Raw genomic sequence first — 14,301 nt, 5'->3', positions numbered from 1 at the left:
AATTATCTAAGGACAATCCTAAATACCAGCTTTTAAAGGATAACTGATCCACTAAAAGCAAGAATTGTTTTAGACACGCCATGTCACATTTATAACGCTTCATTTTGCATTGCATTGTGTTGTGTCGTGCAACGTTATTTTAACAAATGTAAAGTGGCATCACACAACGTGACAGGTGTCTCAGAAACTGAAGGAAAACCATTATCCAGATCCACTATCCATTATATCTCATCCAATATAAAGGATTTAAGAGAAATAACTGGTAAGATACTTACGGGATATGCAGACTAGAAGAGACCAGAGTCTTCCTCAATTACCTAATGAAAATGCATCTTTTACATTTGCTCTCTTTTCTTTGCGTTGATTAAATCCTCTTTTCATGATTATTTTCTTCTAAATTTGGTAACAAGATAAAAAGGCTACACAAAGGGATTCATCTTATTAGTACTGACAATCCTAAGGAATGTACTGAACCAGGACAGGTTCCCTTGCATACTGCTTTTAAAGAAAATAATTTCCCTAGATTACAGTAAAAAAAAAAAAAAAAAACCTTTCTGTCTGTTCAAATAGACTTCAAATCAAGTAGCATCCCAAAACAATACCACTGCAGCATTCCGCAAAAGTCTGTCATGGTAGATCATCTTTCTTGCTCATTCCACATAGGAATCCCAATTACAATCAGTCTGAAAAAAAGGTATTTCCCAAGAAAATATTCTCCTTTCTCCTACCCCACTCCCAAAAAACCAAAGATTTTGTTGTATTTGTTACAGTTTCCACAGATGTTTCTAATTTTAATTTAATTTCAAATCAGAAAGCTTTCAGTTTCAAAATCCAAACCATTTCTTATTTAAGAGAACTCTTTGGAGAGGGGAATGGTTCTCTATTTCTCTCCCTCACACACTTTTTCAAAGGAATCTAAAGCAAAAAACAAAATACATAAATATTTTCAGTTTTAAATAGCAAAATTAAACAAATATTTCTATGCAAAACTAAGTGAAAATTTTGAAGTAAAATGAAAATCTTTGCCACTGCCTTAAAAACGTTCCAGTTTTGTTGAGGAAAGCAAATGGGAATTTTTCTGGTCAGAAAACCCTTTGCCCAAATCTAGGGAACCCCTGCATTCTAGCCATATGTTGTTTAATTTGTATCTACTTTTGCCCTGAACTTGCTTGTGTCCAAGCTGGGAGGCCCAAATATCTTCCTTTTTTAATTAAAAAAAATCTTATTCAAATTTCATTTGTTTTTAGATAAAAAATAAGTTTTATTATTGTGTTCTTCAAGTGTGTGAGGATAATATACTGGTAATGCCTACCGTGTATGTAATTATTTTTTATTTGGCTACAACTCTTCACAAAATTATAGCTGTTTGGCACACAGCAAAAGGAAGTCACCAGTGCACAATAGGATTTAAGCTGGCTGACAAAGTGGAAGTGTATTTCTTTTTTGAATATTAATTTCTACCTGATTCCATCTCACCAGTGAGTGGAATTGCAGCTTGATGTTCTTTTAAGGTCACATAGTTTCTGTCAGACACTCCCGTCATTTTTTTTTCTTCTTCCCAGGTTTTCAATTTGCACTCTGTAATGACTCTAAAGCATCAGCTTTTAAAATATTTTCTTAGTGTTGTTACTTCTAGCCAAATTTGGGGTCTTGTGGATTGTTTCCATTAAGAAAAACTGAGGATGGAGTCAAGTATTTCTTTAATGCAAACCTGTTTATCGGCAAAGAACATACAATGTATTTTATTCCTGAACACTACGGGAATTAAAAAACACGAGACAGTCTTTTTTGCTCACAGCCCCAAGCCTCTTTCCACTCAGTGCTTTCCCCAAAAGTTCTCTCTCTCTCTGCTTTTCTCAGAGGCACTCTAGAACTGCTGTGCTTCTCCCATATTTTTCCTCTCTTTGTTAAAAAGCACACATCTGCAATCCAATCAGTCCCCTACCACTGCACGTGTTATCAGATCCCCTAAGAATGTCTTGAACCGCATAGTAGCCCAATCCCTGCCCAGGCTAGCATGTGACCTAATCTTGGGGGAGGAGGGTATTTCATTGTTTCAGAGCTATCACTAAATACATTTTAAATGTCTCTTCATTTAGACTGAATAGAAGGTAGCTGTAGTGACCATGGGCTTCAGTAAAGTGATATGATTACTCAGCCCCCAACATAACAGTGCTAATACAGATTTACAACCTGAATATGGGGCTGATTTAGTGCATTAGAATATATACCTGGTATAGAAAGTTTAATTTAGAGCTATGACATTTCTAGATAATCAGGATCCCAAATCTTAAACAATGGAAAATCCAGTTGACAGATAAGCAGCTAAGTGCTGACAGTCTTGACTTGTGATCATCAGCCAAAAAAGGACCTAGCTTCACAACCACTACATGAGGACTCTCATCTAAAACAGGCCACAGCCGGATTATAGCATGGGCACTGCAGACTCACACTTTGCACCCCAGTTGCCAGGGTCTGTAAAGGCCTGGAAGGGATAGCTTTGAGAGTTGTGAATGCACCCAGATCTCTCAATTGGGTTTGTGACAGGTTCATTCACAGAGATCCCCTTGAGACTATCACTCAACAGGAAGATCATACCATTGAGCTCACTTACTAACCCCTTTGGGGCATGCACACCACCCTGTCTTGCTGAGCCAGAAATGCTGGTCTCCCTCAAAGGTAAGAGTTGGGGTAACCACCTCCCAGCAGAGTAACACAGACACAGATCAGCTCTGGGCGAGCTCCATTTCAAGGATTTGACAGCACTCAGAAGCACAACCCTAAATAGGACCAAATCCCCAAATAAATCCGTCTTACTCTTTATAAATGTTTTACATAGAGAAAGCTCAAAGTTTGCTCCCTTTGTCAATGAAGGAGAGACATGTGAAGCTGTTGTTCCCCCCAGGTAACAATTATTTATACTGGGTTTGATTATAAAATCACTTCTGTTTTTTAAGTACAAACAGTAGGATTTAAGTGGCTGCAAGCGATGACAGACAGATCAAAAATAAGTTACTAACTTAAAATAAACAAAACACACCAGCTAAGCCTAATACGCTAAGAAAAATTGTTACAGATCATAATTTCTCACCCTGGTCCTTAGTTTATGTAAAGTTCTTCAAATCAGCACTGATCTTTTCTCTGACCTGGGTCTAATAGCTTCTCCCCTCATTAGAGTTCTTTATTTCCAGGTCTCTTCATGTGTCCTCTTCTGGTGGGAAGCAGTCTGTGAAGCCAGATGAAGACAATCACAATTTGCTTAAATAGAATTTCCCCCAGCGTGGGAAGTCCTTGTTCATTCTCCCCAGTCTCTGCATGGAAGAGTACATGGTCCCCTATCTTTGTCGAAGCAACCACTATTCAGTTTTACCAGAAAAACAAGACTATTCACAGATCATTGCCTTGAGTACCAGGCTATTAAGTTCTTTAAGTACCATTAATGGCTTTCACTAAAAGACCTAGATTAATAAACAGGTTTATACCTCATATGTCTAACTTCACATACAAGAAGGATACATGCATACAAATAGAATATGCATATTGAGAGGGTTACAAACTCTTGAATGATAGGTTAATTGCCCCTTTTTACATAAAACATATTTAGCTTGTGCATATTCATATTTAAAAAACACATTTCCATAAAAATAGGGGGTCACAGTATCACCGGGGTGTTAATCAGAGCCAGAAATTGTGGGGACCCTAACAATGCCACCCAAACAGAGGAGTATGTGTAGAGCAGGAGAAGTGTAGCAAGCATCATCTAATATTGGGGTGGGGAGAAGGACCCATGCTACCACCTCTACTGCTCCTGAGAGGAGAACACCAGCTGACTTTCGAGATCACAGAAAGGAGCACTGCCCTTGCCTCTGAGGGACGGAAACCCCCTGCCACACCACATTGGGGGCAATGCTATCGGAGGAACCCATGTCATGGTGTGCCTAGGACTCCAAGTTGTTTTAATCCAGCCCGTAATCACGGTTCATTTTTGCTGCAGCGAGTCCATGCAGCAGAGCTTTTTGTCTAACTGTTGACATTCTTCAAGTGTTCTGTTTTGATTGTGAGGCTTTCCTGTGAACTTCTGGCCTGAAATTACTGAGAGCAAGGTCCAGCGCTTATCACACAGGGCCAGCAACCCTGGTTACTGTTCGTGACACAGCCACAGATACTCCTCATAAAACTCAGGCCCCACTGACGTCAACAGAAGTTTTGGCAGTCATTTTGCTGGGGCCATGATCTTACCCTGTGTGTGATACTTGACTTTTCAGTATAATTCGTGCTACCACTTTGTGCCTAGTCTCTAAAACAAGTGTGCTCATAACAAAAGGTGTTGGGAGGTTTCATGAGTGAATAGCTTCAATACTCAATGAAAGTATCATAGACAAGTAAAATATTAATTCTGCCTATACATAAAAATAGATCAGAACTGCACATTTTGGCCCACCCAAGGTTTGCAAGTGTTCAGATTCTGCTCACGCCCATGCCTAATGCGTCGCCCTTGTTATTATTAATAACACAGCCTCCCTTCCCCAACATTTATCCACGTGAACTAACCTGCAAGGAGCTGAGGCTGGTCAGTGGCTGTGAGAGGGATTCCTGGAGCCAACATGGATTTTGCATGGATACCCATTGTTGAAGTGCAGGATGTCGAGCAAGATGCATGCACTATACTGATTTTCCTGGGCCTGGTGAGAAACAGACATTTGTGAAAAATATTAGATCTGACAGCTAGTGACCAAATAGAGGGGTCAGGCTGTAGTTACAATAGTACACCCTGCTCGTATACCTCCCACTCACATACCTCTCCCACTCGTATACCTCCCCATGCAGGGGGGCAACTAGCATCCTTATTTAAATCTATCCCCTTCACACACATATGTCCTCTTTTACCCACTCTCAAGTCCCGTCAAACCAACCTTTCCACCTCAGATCTACTCATGTGCCCCATCTTCCTCATTCCCACCCACCCCTTCTTGGGGAGCCCCTCCCATCTAAGTCTCTCGGGGTCCTTCTCAACACCACTAGATGCTGAACTGCCTCAGCTCAAAAACTCCTACCCCGTCCGAATAGCACTGCCCCTTTCCTCTCAGTTGCTGATCCCCTCCACTTTCAACTCAAGCCCCTTCTGCTCCCACATGATCCTCCTAACACCCACCCACCTCTAACACAGAACAATCCATCTTCGGGCTCAAGGGGCTTCCTTCGTCTAGTTGAACCCCCCCAACCAACCCTCACTGAAACCCTTCTCCCAGGACCTCTGCACATTCATCCCATTGGACCTTCCCATTCTCAGACATAGCTGCAGCACAGAGTCTCACCTTGCCTCGCTAGAACAGGCAAAGTAGGTGCAGATGCAACAGGGAGTACAGCACCAGTCCCAGGAGCCCTATAGCCACACAAGTTGGGAATTCCTGTTAAGTAACAGCTCCCTCTGTTATCTGCAGTGGAGCAGTAGCTCCCTAGACCAGTGAAAGGTAACCTAGGCTAGTGAACGGGCTGCATGAGGCCCCAGGATGGTCGTAACAAAGATGATCTCCCCTATACAATAGTTTTGCTAACTGCGCTTGCGTCCTTAAGAATTCGCAGGGCATGTTGATTGAACCGTAGCAGCACTTTGATTGGATGCAGAGGGAGCGCACGGCTCTGACAGTCAACATTGTGTGCGATCAGCATACACCTTGCTTCACGTGCTCTTGCTTCACGTCCATGTCACTTTAGTAATACTAGTAGAAAAAAAATCCATGCAGACAAAAATCAGAAACTGGCGATCCTGTGGATGGGCAATGGTAAACGAAATGTCTCACAGACCACGCGTAGAACCTCAATGGGACACAGGTGGCCCACAGGCAGCATGCTACTGTCCTAGATCCTCCAGGAGCTGGAGAAGCTTTGCCCACAAGACATCCTCCAATGGCAGCAGAATGGTACTGCACTCAGCAGAGTAACCCACTGGTGTTCAAGGTCACTACACCTGCTGGAATGGAGTGGCGACTCAGGCCCAAACACTACCTTATGGCTCACAGCTATGACATTGTTAGTGGGACTTAGCCTGACCAGCTCCTTTTACATGCATCCTAAATCACCTTCAGGACATCCCATCATGGTACGGCATCAGCCCTTCATGCTGGTGTTTCCCATGGCCCCGGATTATGGAGCAGTAATCCAACAGATCTGTCCCTGACCTGCTTTCAGTCTTATTTGCATCCTACTTCTCCTTGCTGGAGGTCTGCAACACAGAGCTCAGGTATTTCTCTCTCTCTTTCTTGCATGCTCATCGCTCCCATGGGTACTTGACCCTGCTGCGTGCTTCATTGCCCTGAGTGAAACTGTCTCTACAAAGTCAACTATCTGCTCCTCTTTCAGGTTACAGAGACAAATGTATTAAGGATTACGGGTGCTGTTTATCTGGTCATGCTCTTTGCTGCTGCTGCTACATATTGGTAATTTCCCCTCACCTCTATCACTCTATGGGAGATTTTGGTCTGTGAGTCTTTAGCACAGAGCTATCACCAGGAAGAAAAATCAAGAGTGATTTTGAACCATTGATATTCTTTTAAGAATGTAATTTTTAGTATTTATCACTCAAGGAGAGGCTTTATTTATTGGATCACATGTGATGTGCTGAAATCCTACAGGACTTTAATCTATGGGCACCTAAAACTGTCACTGCACCCCAAATGGCAGATGCACCCAAATGGAATCAGCAAAAACAAGCTTCCTGAAGAATCCTGTAGCTCAGTTTCCTCCCACTCTCCAAACAGGGGTATTCTGCTCGTATGATAATGGTAACAGTAAAACTCACACCAACTCCAAGGAGAACTGAGTTAGGACACTGGTGAATCCTTCTGAAAAATCCCACCCAATATCATTAGTATTATTTAATACGTGCACCCAGAACCCACAGTGAAGACTGGGTTCCAATTGTGCTAATCACTGTACAAAAATAAAGCCTTTGGCACAAATACTTATGTTTTTAAAAGCAAGCCCCAACCAAAGGGTGGGATAGAGGGCTACAATCAAATGCAGACACTGTTTGGATATGCTCTTTAAGTGTTGTTAACAATGTTGGATTCTTCACTGTTTGAGAATAAGTTGCGTTCTTCAGGATAGACACTCCATTTTTCAATAAGGTTTACATAGCTGGGGCCCAATTCCGGCTGTGATGTTTCTCAGCCTATGCCAAATACAATGGAAACACAGCAGAGATTTGTACACATATGCTCTGCCTTGTCTTGATAATGGACGTTACACAGCTCCCCTTTCACAGATTATAGTTGTTTCAAGCAGGACCAATCTGCCTGGGAAGTCTGCCTGAGGCACAATCTATGTGAGAACCTGTGCACGCTGTGGCAGACACAGACATAAAATATGCCCATTTGGAGGCCACTTCTACAGTGATCCAGAATGTGTCTCACTGAGCTGATGTAAAATTCCTCCTACCAATAACAACAAACAATGTTACAACATCTAATAAGCAATCATGTGGCAGGCAGAATTCACAGAGATCAAAAATATCTTCGGACTTACAAACCATGGGAATGGAAGCTACTCATGGAGATCAACAGTAGGCCAGATTCACCGGTACATTTGGCTGCTTTGTGCCAATCTGACAAAGTCACATTATTGTATAACCACTTAACTGCCAGTTTAGGCTTGGTTTTGCAGCTGCTTTGCTTCAGCTAAACAGCAAACAGTGCATGACGCCAGTGAGGATGGCCAATAGGAAAAAAGTAAATTCAAATTTGTAAAAATCAAAGGCGGCCTTTGGAACTGGCAAATCCACTTCCAGACATTTTTCTGCACCTTACGTAAGGCCTCTTCCAAATTGAGACAAACCGAAATAAATTCTGACATGCAATGTGAAGAGGAAGAAAACAATCAACTCCTTTCCATTTTGTAATTTGTGTTTCTCAAAGCATGTGGTTGATAGCGCTGGCTAGATCCAGCCTTCAAACAAACAGGTGAGATCTAAGCTTTTCAGGTGATCTCCCTCCTCCCCCCGAGCAGTATGGCCGTGCATACTCTAAACATATGTAAGGGCCAAACCAGGGCAGGGAGGAGAGCAAAGGGCTTTAATTGATACAGGCCGCCTCATAATTGTTTAATTCAGAACAATTACTGGCTGTCTTAACTCTTGACCCAGACATGAACTGTTATGAAGTTTTCTAATTATTTATAATTGGGGCTGCATACAAACCATGCATTTCTCTTGGGGGGTCTGATCCACAACTATATGTGGCACATTACAAAATAAGTAATACTTTTAGACTATTTCTTAATCTTCTACCTGAAATTTTAACAAACAGTTCTCGCAGTAACTGCTGCATTTCTATGGGCAAAATCTCTTCTCCAGATGTGCACTTGCAAAGACCACTCATGCACAGCTTTCCCCTGGCCCACGCTGAAGGGGACACTAGCCATTGTGGTTTTCTCCCTTTTCTATTGGGAGCTCTTTGCCTCTTTCACATCACTTTGATCACCTCCAGGCCTCAATTTTCACTGAATGTCCTACCATTGGGTAAGTTCAGATAGGCCCAGAACCTGCACCATTGAAGTCAAGCGGAGTATGCCTGCACTTCAGTGTGACAGTGGTTTGAGTCTCCTGACCTGTGTTAGGGAACACTGGGCTTTGCCAACCGAGGCGAGGCTTCCGTTTTTAATAGAGTGGATTGTAGGTGGTTGCCCTAGAGAGAACTAAAAAAGTTGCCCCATGGGATTATGGGATACTTCCAGATGACTCCCTGGACCAGAGTCAAGCAGGGCTGTGGCTATGCTGCTAAACAATAGGACTCAGACCTTGAGTGGAATGAGGAGTAACGGTAGTTCGGACTAGGAAGCCTAGTTCGAACTACCTAGTTCGTGCCGCATGTAGCCGCGCGGCACAGGGTTCGAACCAGCAGGGATTTAAAAATGGCGGCGCCCCGCTTATGCAAATGAAGCCCGGAAAATTCAAATCCCGGGCTTCATTTGCAATTGCGGTATGCCTACATTACCCTCCTATTTCGAAATAGGAGGGTAGTGTAGACATACCCTCCTTGACTTGAGCTCACACTTGCTATCCCTGCAGGGTCTTGGGACCAGTCCTACATTAGTGCAATTGCAATGTAGACACAACAAGAGTGGGGTTATCTTTGAACCTGGGCTTTATTGCAGTGTAGACATGTCACAGAAGTTTGATCATTAACTTTACTGAAAATAGGGTGAAGTCTATAGTTGCTATAGCTCTTCTTTTCTCACAAAATGCTCCCTCTTTCCTTCCATATAATAATATTGGTTCACCTATTAGCCCCCACCTAATAAATTATCAGCCATGCTAGGACATAAAATATTTATTACCCTGGGCATCACGTAACCAATGAGTAACTACACATTCCTGCCCATATAATTCACACACATTGATTTCACATGAAAGCAGCCCTTGTCTTATATTGCAGTGACCCTGATAAATTGAACATGTTTAATGATTTTCAAATATAGATAATAAATATTTTCCAAAGCAAAATTTTGCACTGATTAAAACCTTGTTATGCCACTTAGTAAAAAAATACAACAAAATTACTAAATAAAACTGACAAAACAACAACATACAAAATATCTTCTCAAAATATCAGTCAATGCAGCCAAGTGATGGCGTAGTTAATAGTGAAACGTGCTGCCAAAGGAAATCATCAACTGGATTTCTATTCCTGGGTGGTTTGAAGCTGGAGGAAGTGCTGTTTGTCTCTCTGGGAAGAGATCAATGATGCATATTTATCACTGGTGTAAACCCAGACCTCTTTTGGCTTGCCCCTAGAACCTCCTCCATTTTGCCCAATGATCCATATTCCCAGAGACTGGAAGATGGGTTGGCAGGGGTTCCCAAGCCAGCACAACAGCAGAAAGCCCCGGAATAGATGATCCTTTGATGTGCATATTTCTAAACGAATTCCCCAAGATTGCAACTCATTCCTCCCTGAGACTTCTTTTCCCTTGTCCCCTCCCAGGGGTTTTACGATGCTGGAGGACAGCAAAGGAGATTATAGTTTTTATCTTACACTAGCTACAATGGGGCTGCAAATAGATTCCACGGGGTATAAATCAGGCCAGAAGTTTTTAAAAGCCCAAGGATTTTTCTCAGATCTGTGGCAGAATCAAAAGCACCCGGGCACAATATACCTCCATGTAAAGAAATGGAATAGAAAAGATAAAGGACGTTATTTTTTAAAACAATGGACCACATTCTGCAATCAAATCAGCATAGAAGAGTTAGACTCTTTAATATTGATTTTGATAGAATAAATGGCTTCGTAGGTGTTAACATGACCCTGTCACTGCCCAACATTAAACAGTGTTAAACAAGCTTCACGGGTTGATATATAGAGCCCTCAGCCTGGTTAGCGCCATGGCAAACACATCCTTAAAAAATTTTAAATTCGGCAAAAGAAGGAAAAACAATAGAAGCATTTGCAATGTAAATGACGAGATTTATCCTGCATTGCTTGGGTTCTTAACTCAAATTTTTTTAACTAAAAAAATGAAAGTGTACATGCTCCATTCGCATCATTGCTCTGGGGCTGGGGATGAGGGATTCCGTATGCAGGCTGCCCCAGGGAGAGAGAACTATCCCACTCCTCTCTCACTGCAGCAGCTTGGGGCCAGGTGAGAAGTACCTCTCCACGGAGAGCTTGGGACCAAAGTGAGCAAATTATGCACTTTCCCCTCACTCCCTGAAAAAGGGGAACAGCCAGCAGTGTTTCCGTACAAATCGGGGTGCGCTGGACCTTCAGCCACCCCCACCCTTCCATAAAGGGAGCCTGGAATGGTGGGAGGCTCGGGCAGTCTGGAGTGGTGGGAGGCCCCCAACCAGCCCTTTGCACCTGCCTGGGGATTCTCTTTTCTGTATGGTTTTATGACAAGCAATCCCATTCCCATTTTCCTGGCACAACCAAGCCCTTATCTTGCTTTAGGTTATAAGAGGAAGCTGTGTAGCAAATTTGGTGGTTCTAGATCTTACCGTTTAGGAGGAGTTCTTGAACAGACAGACGGACTGACAGACAGACACACAGATGCACAGAGACAGACACACTCTCTCAAATATATAGTTGATTAAGTAAGGCTTTAATTTTAACAACATCTGTTGTTCCCTTTCTCTATAGAGTATTTTTAGAAGGAACAAACTACCTTGTTTGGCAGTTACTTAAACGGTAATAATGGTCTTTTGGGGGGAAATTTGCTGTGATGGGTTGGAGCTGTTGTTAAAGTCCAGTTCCATTTCCCAGAAGACAAAAGATAAGTGTACATAAGAGGGTAAAGAAAACAACAAAAAAGAGAAATTGTAGCTTCTGTCTTTGGTGTTGACTTTCACTGGCAGCCCTAATCACTGACCAGCCACACGTACAGTGCACAGTTACATCAGCCCCTCCAAGCCCTGACAAACTCATACCAGCATCAAGCTGTTTCTGGCATTGATTTCAAATGCCTCTTTCTGGTCACAGGCATGAATAAATGCTGCAAAATGTGCAGACTTGGCCAGCTAAGCCAGACCTTTATTAGAGATGAGGGGGAAAAAAGCCAATGGCTGGGAAAGAGAAAAAATAAGAAAGGGGAGGCAAAGGAAGGGGAAGGGGACAAGGTGTCACATCCCGGGTGGGGTTTGGGACTCACAAAACTAGTAGAGGTGGCAACACGATCTGTAAAGGCCTGTTTGGAAGCAAAATTTGAATCTGCAAAAATGAGCCGCAGACAGCTGCAAATTTGCAGGATTCCAGATACAAAATTTGTATCCACCTCTGACTCTGAAAAAATGATCTATGGATACATGGAGATATAAAATAAATATACGCAGATTTGCAGGGCTCTAGTCATCTGGGTCCTGTTCTATGGTTTTGTCTGATCAGGATATCTCAGGATGAGAATGGCAAAAGCCCAATGATGTTATGATAAGTCCCGGGGCCCAGGATATGGTGTGGAGGTGGGGGGCCACACCCGTGATGGTGGAATTCACTACTTCCCATTTTTTCTGTCAACAATTGTACCCCTTCACTTTGCCACTGCGAATTCTCCCTCCCCCCTAATAAAAAGTCATTTCTTTTTAAGATTTGCAAATTAGCTGAGGCCTTAGTTATTTGGCACGCCCTATTACAGAGTATTGCATACCAACAGGCAAGCCTGCACTCTGATCACTCAGTAGAACCCTAGAGAAAGCCGATGGGGGTAATTAGACAACCAGGCTGGCTGCATGGATAGTCTAAGGTGCCCATTACCATGTCAGACCAACGCTGATAAAGCAGTAGGAAGTGCCAAAGGAGGGGAAGGAGGAAGAGGGGACCAGGGAGAGGTGAGATCAGTTACAGAGGCCTTAAGGGAGGGACACCTTGAATCCCTTCAGGTCTTGGAGAGAGGGCCAGAAAGTGCAGTTAAGATAGTAAATAGACTGTTGCATGGAGATTAATATAGAATTGGTGTGAGGAATTTAAAGAAAACGGGGAAGACACAAACCCTGGAGTCCAGGCATATTCTAAGTAGCCACACCCCAGGACACATTCATGACATCTAATTTCTGGCATTTCCATTTTGTTTCATTGATTTCCAGTCTGGTATTTTTCTTGTTTAACAGGCATGATCAAAACACAGTCCTTGAATTATATCAGTGGGCCTTTTTTGTACGAACTCAGTCTGTCTCTTTTTTGCAGGTACAGTAATTCCTCATCTAACACTATAGATATGTTTCAGAAAATGATCGTGTTAAGTGAAAACGTGCTATGTGGGGTCAGTTTTCCCATTGAAAATAATTGAAAAGGTGGGGGTTGCGTTTCAAGCGGTGGTGTCTGTTGGGACCAGGACATAAGGTTGGGGGAAAAAGGGGACTGGGTTACAGCAGGGAGGGGAGGTGTTTGGCTCTGGGGAAGGGAAGGGAAGGGGAGGGGAGGGGAGGGGAGGGGAGGGGAGGAGGATTGGGTTGGGAGTATGCCCCTGTGATGGGTCTGCTGGGACCCGCACTGCGTCCAGTGAGGGGGGGTAGCCAGGGAGCAGTGAACTCTCCGCTGCTTTGCAGGGAGGTGGGGGAAGCCCCGTGCAGCCGCTGGCGACCGGTCAGCTGGGGAAACCCAGTCGGCGGCCTGCAAGCGGGGCTGGAGGAGAGGGAGCAAGGCGTCCAGCGAGGAGGAGTCAGCAGGGAACAGCGCAGCGAGTGGCGAACCCTCCGCTGCTTTGCAGGGAGGCAGAGGAAGCCCCGTGCAGCCGCCGGCAACAGGCCAGCTGGGGAAATCGTGTAATTCCGGGGACGGTCGTATAATTCAAAAAACTTTCCCTAAAAAAAAAATCGTGCTATCGCAAAAACATGTTAAGCGGGCACGTGTTAAATGAGGAATTACTGTATTGTAGGCATGGGAAGGCCTACACCCATGCTCTAACCCAGACCCGTCTTACCTGTTGCTCCCATGCCAGAGACAGGAACAGGCAGGCTGGGGGCCATACCACACTGCCTGTCCCCCTGGTGCTGGGCCATTCCAGCCACATCATCTGCTCAGTGGTGAGGCTAGAGGATCAGCTGCAGAGGGAGAAGGGGGATTCATGGGTGGGAAAGGAGAGATGGTCATTGCAGCCCAAGGAGGCTGGGACCATCTCTCCTGGCTCTCTGGCTCCAGTGAAGGCTGGGGCCGTGACATCCAGCCCTCTGGCACTCCAGGGCCGGGGCTGGGCTGGTGGAAGGAGATGGTGTGGGGAAGGACGGCTAATCTCCCCAAGCCAGGGGTTACCCACTACCCCTAGTAACAGACAAAGAAAGGATTTCCGGATATACTGCCCGGTTTTAAATTGGACCAGGACCTTCTCCCTGTTCCAGAACATAGACAGGCCACAAAGAGATCCCTAGGGGAAAGGTGATGAATAACTCTCCTGCTAGAACGCATGCTAGGTTTGGGGTAATGTCGGATAAGCTTATAGCACTTGTGTAGATTCAATTATTGTTTTCTCTATAACACTTTTTACCTTAAGAATGAAATAGGCTTGCAAAGGAATTGCAGTGCTGCGTGGTACCTCACTACTATAGCAATGACACTTGTTAACCATCTCTGAAGAGAAAGCAAGCAGGTCTCCTTGGGCAACCAGTTTGAGCTGGGAATAATACAGTGAAGGCTGGGAACTGTGCACCCTGGAAATACCTTGGTCAGAGGGGGGAGGAGACCCTGGTCTCCACTCAGAAAGGCAGATTCTGGGGACCTGGAATCCGGAGAGTTGGTGCCCTTGTTGGCCCACTGCAGGAAATATAGCTGCAGTTGCCCTGAACTGTGGCACCTAAATGAACAAACCCTACAGGAAACAGAG

General features: G+C 44.0%; 1 long non-coding RNA gene across 3 annotated transcripts in view; it reads right to left on the bottom strand.

The window, feature by feature from the left end:
- LOC102444045 (uncharacterized) overlaps positions 1-14,301 on the bottom strand; it is a 37,311-nt gene that overhangs the window by 7,446 nt on the left and 15,564 nt on the right. For all 3 annotated transcript variants that reach the window (XR_003088289.2, XR_012905378.1, XR_012905377.1), the window contains exons 2-3: positions 4,552-4,682; positions 3,092-3,226 (exon numbers count right to left, since the gene is read on the bottom strand). This is a non-coding gene — a long non-coding RNA (uncharacterized LOC102444045). The remainder of the gene's footprint in view (positions 1-3,091; positions 3,227-4,551; positions 4,683-14,301) is intronic.

Source organism: Pelodiscus sinensis, chromosome 7, assembly GCF_049634645.1.
Source record: "Pelodiscus sinensis isolate JC-2024 chromosome 7, ASM4963464v1, whole genome shotgun sequence".
In the NCBI taxonomy this organism is placed as follows: Eukaryota; Metazoa; Chordata; order Testudines; family Trionychidae; genus Pelodiscus; species Pelodiscus sinensis.
Note: the sequence above shows the minus strand (reverse complement) of the source record. Positions and strands in the feature narration are given on the sequence as shown.